General features: G+C 40.7%; 1 protein-coding gene across 7 annotated transcripts in view; it reads right to left on the reverse strand.

Annotated features, from left to right (window-relative positions):
• GCNT3 (glucosaminyl (N-acetyl) transferase 3, mucin type) overlaps positions 1 to 13,841 on the reverse strand; it is a 116,773-nt gene that overhangs the window by 42,128 nt on the left and 60,804 nt on the right. The window contains exon 1 of one of the 7 annotated variants that reach the window (XM_021094519.1): positions 7,879 to 8,446. The exons of the other annotated variants lie outside the window; for them this stretch is intronic. The gene's annotated coding sequence lies outside the window, so the exon portion shown is untranslated. Of the gene's footprint in view, positions 1 to 7,878; positions 8,447 to 13,841 lie in introns of those variants that run through there. 7 annotated transcript variants of the gene reach the window in all.

A 13,841-nucleotide genomic window follows, 5' to 3' on the forward strand; every position in this document is an offset into this window, starting at 1 on the left:
TGTACCAAACACACTTCAATAAAAACAAAAAGAAAATATAATACTTATAATGTAATATTATTCAGTCTTAAAAAGAAGCAAATGGTCACACATGCTACAGCAAGAATGAATCCTTAAGACACTATGGTAAGTGAAATAAGCCAGTTGCAAAAGGACAAATGTTATATCATCCCACTTATTTATTTTGGCCATGCTCATGATATGTGCAAGTTCTGGGGCTAAGGATCAAACTCGAGCCACAGCAGTGACAACACCAGGTCCTTGACCCACTGCACCACAAGGGAACTCCTATATGATTCCATGAGAATTTATTCCCTGTAATACTCAAATTCACAGAGATGGAAAATAAAACAGGGGCACCCAGGGGCTGGAGGGAGGGGAGAATGGGAGTGTATTGTTTAGTGGAGAGAGTTTCAGTTTGGGAAGATGAAAAGTTCTAAGATGAAGGGTGATCATATTTTTACACAATAATCTGAATGTACCTAATGCCACTGAACTGTACACTTAGCAATGGGTAAAATGGAAAATTTAGGAGTTCCCTGGTGGCCTAGCGGCTAAGGATCTGGCATTGTCACTGCTGTGGCACAGGTTCAATCCCAGGCCCAGGAACTTCTGTATGCCATGGGTGCAGTCAAAAATTTTTTAAAATAATCACATAAAACAGATTTATTCAACTTAACTCACATCATTCCAACAATGTACCTGACTCAGTTGAAGGAATGGTTGGGATAGTGATGTCCATGCTTGCCTGCCAGTGTGAACAATGACAACTTCATCAGGACTGCAATCAGGCCAGAAGGGATCAACAGATGCTGTTGATGGTAAGAGATCTCAAACTGGGAAGAAATGTGCGCCTTAGAATTAATGAAACATGACTTTTAATGTGCAATGGTTCATATGTCTTGTGTGGAAGAAACATTGATCCCCAGCTATTTCAAATATTTCTGCAAGAACTGCCTCAGCCTCTTTCAGCCAGTGTGCATTTTATTCATATTAGTCAAATGAAAAAACAAAACAAAAAAAATTGTTAACAATGCCTGGACAAACACTGATACTACTAGCTCCTTTTTATCTAAAATTTCCATCGGTTTCCCAATTCAGTACCACTAATTGTTACTGATAGCTTCAGGATATGTGTCTGCCTTTAATTCCTAATGCTTAATACTAGATAAATACAGTATGCATTCCGTTTTTTCATAACAATCAGTACAGAGTGCTATTCAAAGTGTCCCTGCTACTCACATTTACATTTTTCTGCGAACTAGAGAAGAAAATTGCTACTACTACTACGAAGGAACAAATCAGCCCCTCTGAAATAACGTAACACAGTAGAGTGGGAAGGGACTAGAGAAAGCAAGGTAAACTTTTAGAAACATGATCCCTCCCCCTCCTCTTTCTACCATGGAAATTCTTGGGCCAGGGATCCAACCCAAGCCACAGTTGCAACCTATGCTACAGCTGTGGTAACACTAGATCCTTAACCCACTGCGCCACAAGGGAACTTCCCATAAAAGGCTTATCCGGCTAACATTGGGGTCTTTTTCAAATACATGCTAACTGCTTTTTCTTTTTTCTTTTTGTCTTTTTAGGGCTGCATCCACAGCATATGGAGGTTCCCAGGCTAGGGGTTGAATTGGAGCTGCAGCTGCTGCCTATGCCACAGCCATAGCAACACCAGATCTGAGCCACATCTGCAACCTACACTGCAGCCTGCAGCAACACCAGATCCTTAACAGACTGAGCAAGGCCAGAGACTGAATCCACAACCTCATGGATACTAGTTAGGTTCTTAACCTGCTGAGCTACAATGGGAACTCTGGAAACTGCTTTTTCCAAGAGCCCTTTTGAAATTTGCCAAGTTAGAATTACGGGATCCGCCTCCCCTCCTTAAGGTTTATTACATAGTTCATTTGCCTCACTTTGATGTCATGTGATCTTCTCCACAGACACAAGGCAACACTCAGAAGGGATCTTAGGTCATGATCATCAAGAAAGTAAATTGTGTTGTTTTGATGTGGTAAGAAAGTAGCCTGTGGTGGTTGCCCATCGGATCACTCCTCTCCATTCTTCCTGTTTTGAGGTTCTAGAAATAGTGCATATTGTAACATTTTGAGTCTGTGGTCTTTTTGTCCCACAGTAAAACATGTTATAGGCTGACCCACTGTTTGTCACACAAAATCGTGCAGAGTTCTACACAGTCAGTCGTGCCATTCTTTTGCTTATACCAGCTCATGAGGCTTATGTGGGTGTTTCTTGTGGAGACCATTACTGAGGGCCTCCCCTCATTTCCTGGTAAATATCAGGAAGTCAGTTTCTATTTGGGATCTCTCCCTACTGTGGGTGACTCTTTAGCCCTACTCCCAGCTCTGCTGTGGATGTTCCCCTGGGCTACTACCTAGAGTTCACTTCCAATAAGAAGATGACACACCCTGTCCTCTAGCACCAGGAAGAAGTTTTATCATTTCATTGTGCTCCAAGAAATCAGCCCACAATATTGTCCAGGTGTGTCACTCTTTACTGAAGGATTTGGAAGAAACTCAAGATGATTCAACAGAGAAAGGGCATAATTCACAGCAGTAACCGGAGCCACAGCAGTGACAATGCCAGATCCTTAACCCACTAAAGCCGCCAGAGATCTCCCCTATTTGAACAGTTTTGACTGTTGGAAGTATGATAATGTTTCCTATGTTCAAAAAATAAAATTAAATAGTTGAGGTGGGGGGAATAAAATTAAAGGCAAATAGAAATAAATAAACCCCATTGTATTTCATGGATACTAGTCAGGTTCTTAAACCCACTGAGCCACAACAGGAACTCTGGCCCCACTGTATTTCAAATGTAAATTCCAACATAACCACACTGAAGGTGGTGAGGGAGAGAACTAAGCCAAGGGACACTGAATGCAGTACTTTGTATCTTTAAGCTAAAAACAAAAAACTGCCAAGTCTCGAATTGTTTCTATTCAGTTTATTTTTCACCATGGTTAAGTGTGCAAATCTAAAACTATTTTATGTGAATTGTAGGTTTGAGCAAATAAATAATATGAAATATGTTGACATTGTTGGGAGCCAATGATCTCACTGTAGAAGAAAGGAAAGATAAATGTGGAATGAGCAAAGAAAAAAGAACTGTGTGGGGTAAAATTTAAATTGAAAGTATCAAAGCGACCTCATGGTTGCTAAAGTGTGTGTGCAATTTTTAGAATCATGAATCAAACACAATGTATATACATATTTCCCCTACCTCAACCCACTGACAGAACCTAGGAACAATGACATCCCCAAAACCATGAGCACACCTTGTGCCCAGACCTTGACTTCTAAATATCACTTTCCCCTAAAAAGAATTAGGGCTCCTTGGAGAAGTGGATGATTCTAGGTCTAGGTTAAGGAAGAGAGAACATGAGACTGGAATATCTTGCTGTGCCAGAAAGTAAGGGAGTTCTCAGACATGAGGGAGGCATGTTAAAAGGATACAGGAACCAACCTGAAGGTACATACCTCAAACAATTTAGCATTAAAGTATATTAGAAGAGTAATAGAGTATAATGATTTGAATAAAATCCATGGGTTCATACCAATAAAATAAATGATGAGTAAATGGATGGGCAGAGGGATGGACAGACAAGTAAGCAAGAAACAAGCTAATGAAGAGGGAATGGCCTTTCTTACAGTCAAATACTAACTTATGAATCTGAAGGCAGTAGGCAGAGTTGGAAAACCATCATTTTCAACTATTGTAGTGAAGATTGGTTCATGCAGGTATTATCAATGGAGTCTAAATATAGGGCAGAGTCTAAATACAGGATGGGACGTCTGAAGATAAGATATCTGCATGCTCTTAAAGTGCCCCCACAGATTATTTATTAATTACAAGGAGTAAAATACTAATACAGTGGAGAAAGCCAACAGTACCTTGACACTTGGACCTGGTGACTAATCATTATCACCAGTGAGGGACAAAGAGACTTAATGTGCCTCCTGGTGCAACATCTCAAGAAGGACACACACCCTCTTACATCATTTTCCAGCCAGGCTTGACTATAATGAGGAGGAAACATCAGGGAACCCCAAAATGAAAAGTATTCTGTAACATAAATAGCTTGCTTTTTTTTTTTTTAATGTTACTGTCTTAAAAGCTAAGGAAAGGCTGAGCAAGGGTTCCAGATTAAAGCAGGCTAAAGAGATGGACAGCAAAATGTTAACACGCGATCCTGAACTGGGACAAGAAAAATACACTATAAATGCATTATAAATAAAAATGTGTTATGGAGAATACTAATGGAACAACAAACAAAATTAGAATTTGGACTATAGGTTAGATAAAAGTGTAGGATGGAAGTAAGATTTCCTGGACTTGCTAACTGTGCTAAGGTCACAGAAGAGGCTGTCCTTATTACGAACTACACAGTGAAGTAAGGCTTAGGGGATAGGAACAGGGGTATGAGTATGCAACCTACTTGCAAGTGCACAGGAAAAGAAAACAATCAGTGTTTTCATGTGTCCAGGGAGATGGGGAAATAGGAGAGGGAGGGAAAGAAAACAATAAAGCAAAAGTAGAGAAATGTTAATATTTAGGGAAACTGAGTGAAACCTATGGGGTTTTTTGGTTTTATTTTTGCAACTTTTCTGTTAGTCTCAGAATGCACTTTTTTTTTTTTTTTTTTTTTTTAAAGGGCTGTACTTGTGGCATATGGAAGTTCCCAGGCTAGGGGCTAAATCAGCGCTGCAGCTGCCAGCCTACACCACAGCCATGCCAGATCTGAGCCACTTCTGCAACGTACACCACAGCTCATGGCAGGACTTAACCCACTGAGTGGGGCCAAGGATTGAACCCATGTCCTCACTGACACTAGTAGGGTTTGTTACTGCTGAGCCACAACGGGAGTTTTCTGCGCATATTTTTTTATTAAAAAAAAAAAGTGTGTTGAATGTGTTTTTATTACAATCTAAAAGTTTTTTTTTTTTTTTTTTTTTTAAATCCAGTAAGTATTCTACCAAAACAAAGAAGAGGAAGAGAGGTGGGAGGGGGAGGAAATGACATGAGGCCCTCCACGCCATCCTCCCCACCCAAGAGCCAAGGCCTCTTTCCTGCGGGATGAGCAGGCCAGGAGAAGGGTGAAGCCACACATTAGTTTAACTTGATGATATCAAGCTTATCTCCTCTAGCAAGAGAAAAGTGAATAAATTATGGAGTTACATGAACTATGCATGAATTTTTACACAACACTGCTTGAAAAAGATACAGTACTCAGTGAGCACTCCTTCCGTCTGGGCTGCAGACGCCCAGGGTTGACCAACCTCACTTCCCTGACACAAGAACATACAAATGGTGTGAGCAAGGCCAGTGTAGAGGGCAGAGGACTAGAATCAAGGTTTTGGAGCAGGGATTTGCCATGTCTAACATTTATGCCAAAGGTAGTTCTGTAGTAGAGTTGGGACACAGGTGCTGGCCAGCCTCAGGCAAAGCTATGAAACTGGGCCTCTCCAGGCCAAGGATCAGAGGAGCTGGCCGTTTACCGCCTTGCTTCCATTCTTGATTACTCCATGAGTTCACAACCCCTCCCTTTCTCCTATCACCCTACTGCTCATGGGAACAATGAAATTCTTCCTGAAGTAACTGAAACAAGCCCACCTAGATGTCAGGTCAGCAATCAGAACAATCCCTTGAGTTCAGTGTGTTGTTTTGTTTTCCTGCCCCACCTGCAGCATTTGGAAGTTCCCGGGCCAGGGATCAAACTCGCAGCAGTGACTATGTAGGAGCCTTAACCCACTGCACCGCAAGGGAACTCCATGTGTTCAGTGTGTTGGCTACTCTCCAGGTTCCCATAATCCTGTGGGGCAGGTGGGGAACCCCTGGTGGGGTAAGACCTCCAGGATACAGAGTGGCCACATTGTGGGTGGGGTGGGGTGCCTGCAGGCAAATAGAGCCTCTGGTCCCCAATTCAGTAGCTTTGAACTCTAAGGCCCCTTGGAGCCCTATCAGCCTCTGTAACTATTTTTGGAGCACTTACCTTTTTCTGCTTTTACAGAAGTGAGGATCGGACTAATTGTAAGCACTTCTCCCACTTTATCCATCAACAACCCTTTCCTCCTTTTTGATTTCCCTTATCCATTCCTGGAACTTCTCAGTTATTCTCTGCCACTCCCACACAAAGATCTAACCTTTGTAAAATAGCAAGGCATTGGAAATAACCTAAATACTTATTCTAGAGAAACAGGTAATAAAGCAGACCACATCATTATGAAATACTAGACAACTTCACATTTTTTTTTTTTTTTTTTTTTTTTTTTGCTCTTTTTAGGGCCACACTCACAGCACATGGAGGTTCCCAGGCTAGGGGTCAAATCAGAGCTGCAGCTGCTGCCCTACACCACAGCAACACAGGATCCAAGCTGTGTCTGCCACCAACACCCTAGCTTGCCGCAATGCTGGATCCTTAACGCACTGAGTGAGACCAAGGATCAGCCTGTGTCCTCATGGATACTAATCAGATTTGTTTCTGCTGAGCCACGAAAGGAATGACCACATTATTATTGTGGGCGCTAATTAGACACCTAGAGTAGTGTACCTGATAGTATTTAGGAAATAAAGACAGACAACGGACAGGAAAAATACAGATTACAAAACTGTATGCATACTATAATCATCAGAATATAAACTGCATGCGTGGGTAAGGTCTGGAAGAGAACCTGAACATGAGAATCATTCCCTTTTGGTATTAATATTTACTTGGGGTGTGCTATGTGACAGGCCCTGTGCTAAGAGTGGCTCTGGAAACATTTCTTAATCCTCACACCAACCACATAATAAGGTAGGTACTATTGTTTCTTCCCTTTGGTTGAAGAGAACACAGAGAAGCTGCTGGTTACACAGTTGCGAACTGGCAGAACCAGAACATGACCCCATGCAATCCAGTTCCATGTTTCCCTTCTAGTACTCTACTGACACACCTGACCCTTGAAACTCACAGGGTTTCGGAGAGCTAACTGCCCTCAGGGTTAAAAATTCGGATATTACTCTTGATTACCCTAGAAGTTAATGACTAATAGCCTACTGCTGAACAACCGCTTTACCGATAACATACACAGTGGATTAACACATATTTTATATATTATATGTGTTATATATATAAACACAATAAAGTAAACTAGAGAAAAGAAAATGTTACTAAGAAAGTTATAAGGAGGGAGTGCCTGTCGTGGCTCAGTGGAAACAAACCCGACTAGTATCCATGAGGATACAGGTTTGATCCTTAGCCTCACTCAGTAGGTTAAAGATCTGAAGTGGCCACGAGCTATGGCGTAGGTTGTAGACATGGCTTGGAACCTGCACTGCAGTGGCTGTGGCGTGGGCCAGCAGTTCCAGCTCTGATTCAGCCCCTAGCCTGGGATCTTCCATATGCTACAGGTGTGGCCCTGAAAAGCAAAACTAAATAAATGAAGAGCAAGAAAAAAAAAAAGAAAAAGTCATAAGGAAGTGGAAATACATTTATAGTACTGTATTTACCAACACTGTAATTTTCATGGTCTGGTTACAAGATGAATAGTCTGTCAGCACCTACATCAATATCGCCTCATATAATACAAGACACTATAGATGCTATATGTATCACTAACAGTAGACATCAAAAGTGAAAAGATAATGTGGAAAAGAAATTCATATTTATTTACAGGTAGAACATTTTGTGCATTGAAAACCAAGCAGTAGCAATATGATCGCTTTATGGTAACCTAGTATAAACAGTATGATTGCTTCACAGTAGCCTAGCCTATACCTCAATGGGTGAATCATTATAGAATTTTTATGCTGTGCATATTTCAATTATATTTATAAAATAGTATTGGAAACTCTTACTTTTTTCAAAAAAACGCTTACCTGTAATGATTGGTTGATATTCTGTTTCTCCAGTTACCAGGGAAGGAGAAAGCTACATGATGCATCTCCAATTTTTTTCAAATTGTTGTTCCTTTCCAAAAAATTTTCCAACATATTTACTGAAAAAAAAATATATGTGGACCCACGCAGTTCGAAATCCATGTTGTTCAAAGGTCAACTGTCCTAGTAGGATAGTTCCCTTATACAACTCTAGCGTATCCTGTAAGCTAAAACACTGCAGATAAGTTCCTCTTTGTGTTTTTTTTTTTCCTGTTACCCTTATTCTTTATTACCTAAAAATTTCAAACAAAAACACTGAAATCAACATGACCACATTTGATCATGCTACATATATGTGTAATGTGTACAGTTTTAAAATCAGGTCCATTTTATTAGGGAATTTTTCCAAGGCAAAGTTTTCTAATGACAGGGAGAGAAATACTTGCATGTTAGTTCCACTAAAAAAAAGGTATTTAGCTTCATCTGGGAAAACTTAATATGTGATTATGTGAGATTTGATCTCTTGACAAGCAATTTCAAAAGGTGTATGCCAGGCAGTTCCCTTGTGGTGCAGCATGTTAAGGATCCAGCACTGTCACTGAAGTGGCTTGAGCTGCCACTATGGCGCAAGTTTGATTCCCAGCCCAGGAACCTCCATATGCCACAGGCGAGGCCAAAAAAAAAAAAAAAAAAGATGTAGTCCAAAACAATGACTCAAATAAACAAACTCTGTATCTTGCTTTTATGTCCTAATTTAGAATATATTTACAGATAACATGATATCTTGGAATGCTTCAAATTAATAATAAATCAAATAAAATAATCCATAAGGACCTAACAATATAGCACAGGGAACTCAACATTCAGTAACAACCTACATGGAAAAGAATCTGAAAAAGAATGGATATGTGTATATGTATAACTGAATCGCTTTGCTGTGAACTGAAACTAAAAACATTGTAAATCAATGATACCTCAATAAAAAATTTTAAAAAATAGTGAATGGAAGTATGAAAAGGACAAGGATGCCTATGTGTTACTGAACACCGAAGCTGTATGATGGATTTGTGGAGGTTCATTTTACTATTCCACCCACTATTGTGTATGTTCAAAATGCTTCATAATGAAGGGCGTGTGTGTGTGTGTGGTGTGTGAGCAGCTTGCAGCAATTCCAGGACCAGAGATGGAACCCAAGCCATAGCAGTAACCTGAGCCACAACAGTGACAACGCCAGATCCTTAACCCACTGCACCACCAGACAACTCCAAAACCCACAGTCTTAAGCCTTACTGTAAACAAAGATTTGAAACATTACATACAAAAATAAGAATGACTTTCTATGAACTGTAACTAATAAGCATTATTTCCTATTAAAAGAGAAAGAGCCCACCAGTGCCTTCTCATCAGTGGGAGAATGTCACATGTAATACTGATGTGATTACAATCCTTGAAAATTATTTTTTGGGAATTTATCATTTTATGTACCAAAGAATAGAACAGTAATGGGAAAATCTGATTTTTAAGGCAGTTACATTTTTTAAAGTCATAATGTAACTTATTCCAAGGAAAATTTCAGTAATATAGCTTTTAACTATCAAAGTATAAATTTCAAGAAGTTTAAAACATGACTTAATAACAAGCATCTTTCAGGGACATACTCAATTCATTAATAAGGGAATTAGGATATTAGAGCTGGTTCCAAGGAGAATAAGATTGGTAAATATATAATTAATGGGAAAAAAGCATGCCAAAATAAGCCTCTGGTTAATACTGCATAAGATAAGTCAACTGTAAACTTTCAGAGTACTTTTCTAACAGACAAAATCATTTGCCTGTATCCAGGACAAATATCTATAAGTTAATGTTAATTTTATGGACTCTGGAGATGTGGTATACATACACAATGGAATATTACTCAGCCCTAAAAAAGAATGAAATGCCAATTGCAGCAACATGGATGGACCTAAAGATTATCATCTTAAGCAAAGTAATTCAAAGACAAATATATGATAGGACTTATATGTGGAATCTGAAAAAAAAATGATACAAATGAACTTATTTACAAAAAAGACTCAGGACTTTAAAAACAAACCTATGATTAACAAAGGGGAAAGGCATGGGGGGAGGGGAGGATTAGGAGCTTGGGCTGGCATATGTATGCTATGATATATGGAACAGACGGTCAATGGGGACCTGCTATATGGCAGAGAGAACTCTACTCAATGTTCTGTTTTAACATATGGGGATGAGGTGTGTATGTTTAACTAAATCACTTTGCTCTGTAGCAGAAATTAAAACAAAATTGAAAATCACCTATATTTCAATAAAATTTTTCAAAAAAAATTTTATGGACTCTGGGCCCTAGTCAACAATAAATAATAGGCTAAAATCACATCTCTTAGAATCTGATGACTTAGCAGGTGTGTTAGACAATGTTTTAGTGTCAAATATGATTTTGAAAGGGCATGCAGGGCTCTTTGCCTCATTTCTAAGTTTTAGATAATTTTTCTTAGTATAGACCTCATTCCCAACAACTATGAAGCATTGCAGTTCTTTGTATTTCCAAGTCTCAACCAGATTCTGCATATTATCATTTCACTTCAAGTTCAGCAAAACTGGCAAGGTTGTCTTTGTGCCCCAGTTTCTATTCTGGGTTCCAGGATGCCAGAATAAAGAAAGCACTGTCCCAACCATCTGGAAAGGCAAGAACACAGACCCACCTGCCTTCAACCTGTATGTGCAGGTTTGCACGTCCATTGGTGTTTTTAGTCTCAGTAGGCATAATCCCTTCCTGACCTACATCACAGGTTTGTTCTCTTGTTCATTTATATCAAAATAAATGACAACACTTGGCAACAATAATGGCACATCAGCACAAGTTCATTCATTTTCGCCTCAAGTCTGGAACTATGTTTGTATGTCCCACTACAAATCTAGGAATGGGCCGTAAGTTTCCCTTTTTCTGGGGTCTTACCTCACTTGCAGAGTTTGCTGAACTGATCTATAATGGGAATCTACACTCTTCACAGGTAAGGCCTGTTTCCCCAGGCTGCACCAGACTTGAGGTAAAAAGGTAATTTTTAGAAGTCTGTCTCTGGCTCCAATCCCTACAGGCTTTGGGGACGAAGACTACCACTCTTTGTCCTTTAAAGTCACCCCCTAAACTATCTCCTGTTCTCACTGGGATGCCATATCCTCCATTCCTCAGCTGCTCTTTTGTTTTTTGTTTTGTTTTGCTTTTCTTAGGGCCGCACCTGCAGCATATAGACGTTCCCAGGCCAGGGGTCAAATTGGAGCTACATCTGCAACCTACACCACAGCTCATGGCAATGCCAGATCCCCGACCCACTGAGCGAGGCCAGGGATTGAACGTGCATCCTCATGGATACTAGTGGAATTCATTTCCACTGAGCCACAACGGGAACTCCTCAGATGCTCTTTTGAATCATCCTCTGGCTGAAGAGCTACCTGCAAGAACCTCGTAATTTCCACTGTAGCTGGTGTCACCTTTTTCTATTTTTGGCTGCACCTGGGGCAGGCGGAAGCTCCTGGGCCAGGGATTGACCCACACCACAGCAGCAACCTGAGCCACAATAGCGACAACACCAGACCCTTAACCCACCTTACCACAAGAGAACTCTCTGGTGTCAGCTATTAATGGCATTGTCACCCATGTCGAGACCTATCACCCACTGCCCCTAAAGTTACCAATGCCTTTAAAGCCAAAGATGCCCTGACGTTGCTGGGCATCCAGTGTTTCACCAAACCTCCAGTGTTCCACCAAGACAGATCATTTTAGCCACCTCTGGCAAACGGAGCAGCAACAATGCTGATACCATCTTTTATCTCTTACACCCAGGTCTGGTTATATAATTGGCACAGCCTGGTGAAAAATGTTAATACAGAGTTCCTTGCCAAAAAGAAGTATTAAGAATTTCAAGGAGTTCTTTGGAGTTCCCGTCATGGCGCAGTGGTTAACGAATCCAACTAGGAACCATGAGGTTGCAGGTTCGATCCCTGCCCTTGCTCAGTGGGTTAAGGATCTGGCACTGCCGTGAGCTGTGGTGTGGTTGCAGACGCAGCTCGGATCCCATGTTGCTGTGGCTCTGGCGTAGGCTGGTGGCTACAACTCCGATTGGACCCCTAGCCTGGGAACTTCCACATGCCACAGGAGCAGCCCCAGAAAAGGCAAAAAGACAAAAAAATAAGAATTTCAAGGAGTTCCCATTGTGGTGTAGAGGAAATGAAATCTGACTAGGAACCATGAGGTTGGGGGTTCGATCCCTGGCCTTGCTCAGTGGGTTAAGGATCCGGCATTGCTGTGAGCTGTGGTGTAGGTTGCAGATGAGGCTTGGATCTGGCATTGCTGTGGCTCTGGCATAGGCTGGTGGCTACAGCTCCGATTAGACCCCTTAGCCTGGGAACCTCCATATGCAGCGGGTGCAGCCCTAAAAAAAAAAAGGACGAAAAGAATTTCAAGACAGTGACAGAGAGCATTAAACCAAGCACAGGACCCCGCTGAGTGCAGGACCCTGGGCAATGGCATAGGTCATGTGACCACATTGCTGACACTCTCAGAATATCTTAAAGGTTATGTCCAAAAGAATTAATTGCTTCCTTCACCTATGTGCCCTGCAGTGTTAAACTGGGCTTAATGCTAGCTCAACCTCTTCAATAGTGTATGTCTAAGAACAAAAAAAGCTCTTCTGGTTTGGTTGTTACTGTTGCTCTTATTGGAGCTGCTGTCCATTTCCATCACCTGCTCCACTGGACCCAGGCACAAAGTACCAGTGCTGTACTCTCGGTTCCCATGGTTTTCCCCCAACCCCACACACAGCCATAGCCCTGAATCTGAACTTCTCTTTCCTTGGGGTGAGTTCCTGTTAGCAAAGTTCCTCAGCCTTTTGCAAGTGACCTTACAGTAACCCCTTGCATCCTCCTCCAGATAAATCAAGCTCTCAAGGCACCCACACAGTGATCGATGTGCCCAACAATTCTGGCAGTTTGATAAGTAGAAGCCAGGGAAACCACTATGTCAAAGCCGCCAGCAATTTTTGGGAAACCAGACATCTACATATATTTAAAAAAAGGGGGGGGGGGAACCATACATCCACATATATTAAAAAAAAGAGGGGAACACTCTAACACCATACACAAAAATAAACTCAAAATGGTTTAAAGTCCTAAACATAAGACTGGATACTATGAAATTCCAGAGGAAAACAAAGGCAGAACACTCTCTCGATGTAAATAACAGCAATATCTTTTTCGATCCACCTCCTAGAGTAATGAAAAAATTTAAAAATTAATGAATGGGACCTAATTAAGCTTTAAAGTTTGTGTATAGCAAACGAAACCACAAACAGAATGAAAGACAACCTACAAAATGGGAGAAAATCTTTGCAAACTGAGCAACCGACAAGGGATTAAGCTTCAAAATATACAAACATCTCATATGGCTTTATAAAATTTTTAAAAACCCAAGTAAAAAATGGTCAGAAGATCTAAGCAAACATTTCTCCAAAGAAGATGGACGAATGGCCAATAGGCACATGAAAAGATGCTCACATCACTAATTATTAGAGAAATGCAAATCCAAACTACAATGAGGTACCACCTCACACCACTCAGAATGGCCATCATGAAAAAATCTACAAACAATAGACGCTGGAGAGGGTGTGGAGAAAAGGGAAGTCTCCTACACTGTTGTTGGGAATATGAGCTGGTGCAACTACTATGGAGGACATTAAAAAAATAAATATAGAATTAACTACCACATAATCCAGCAATCCCACTCCTGGGCATATATCTGGAGAAAACCAAATATTCAAAAAGATACAGGCACCCTGATGTTCATCACAGCACTATTTACAATAGCCAAGACATGGCTAAATGTCCATTAGCAGAGGACTGGATAAAGAATATGTATACATACATATAAACACATTTATATACGTATATAC

Source organism: Sus scrofa, chromosome 1 (assembly GCF_000003025.6).
Source record: "Sus scrofa isolate TJ Tabasco breed Duroc chromosome 1, Sscrofa11.1, whole genome shotgun sequence".
Classification (NCBI taxonomy): Eukaryota; Metazoa; Chordata; class Mammalia; order Artiodactyla; family Suidae; genus Sus; species Sus scrofa.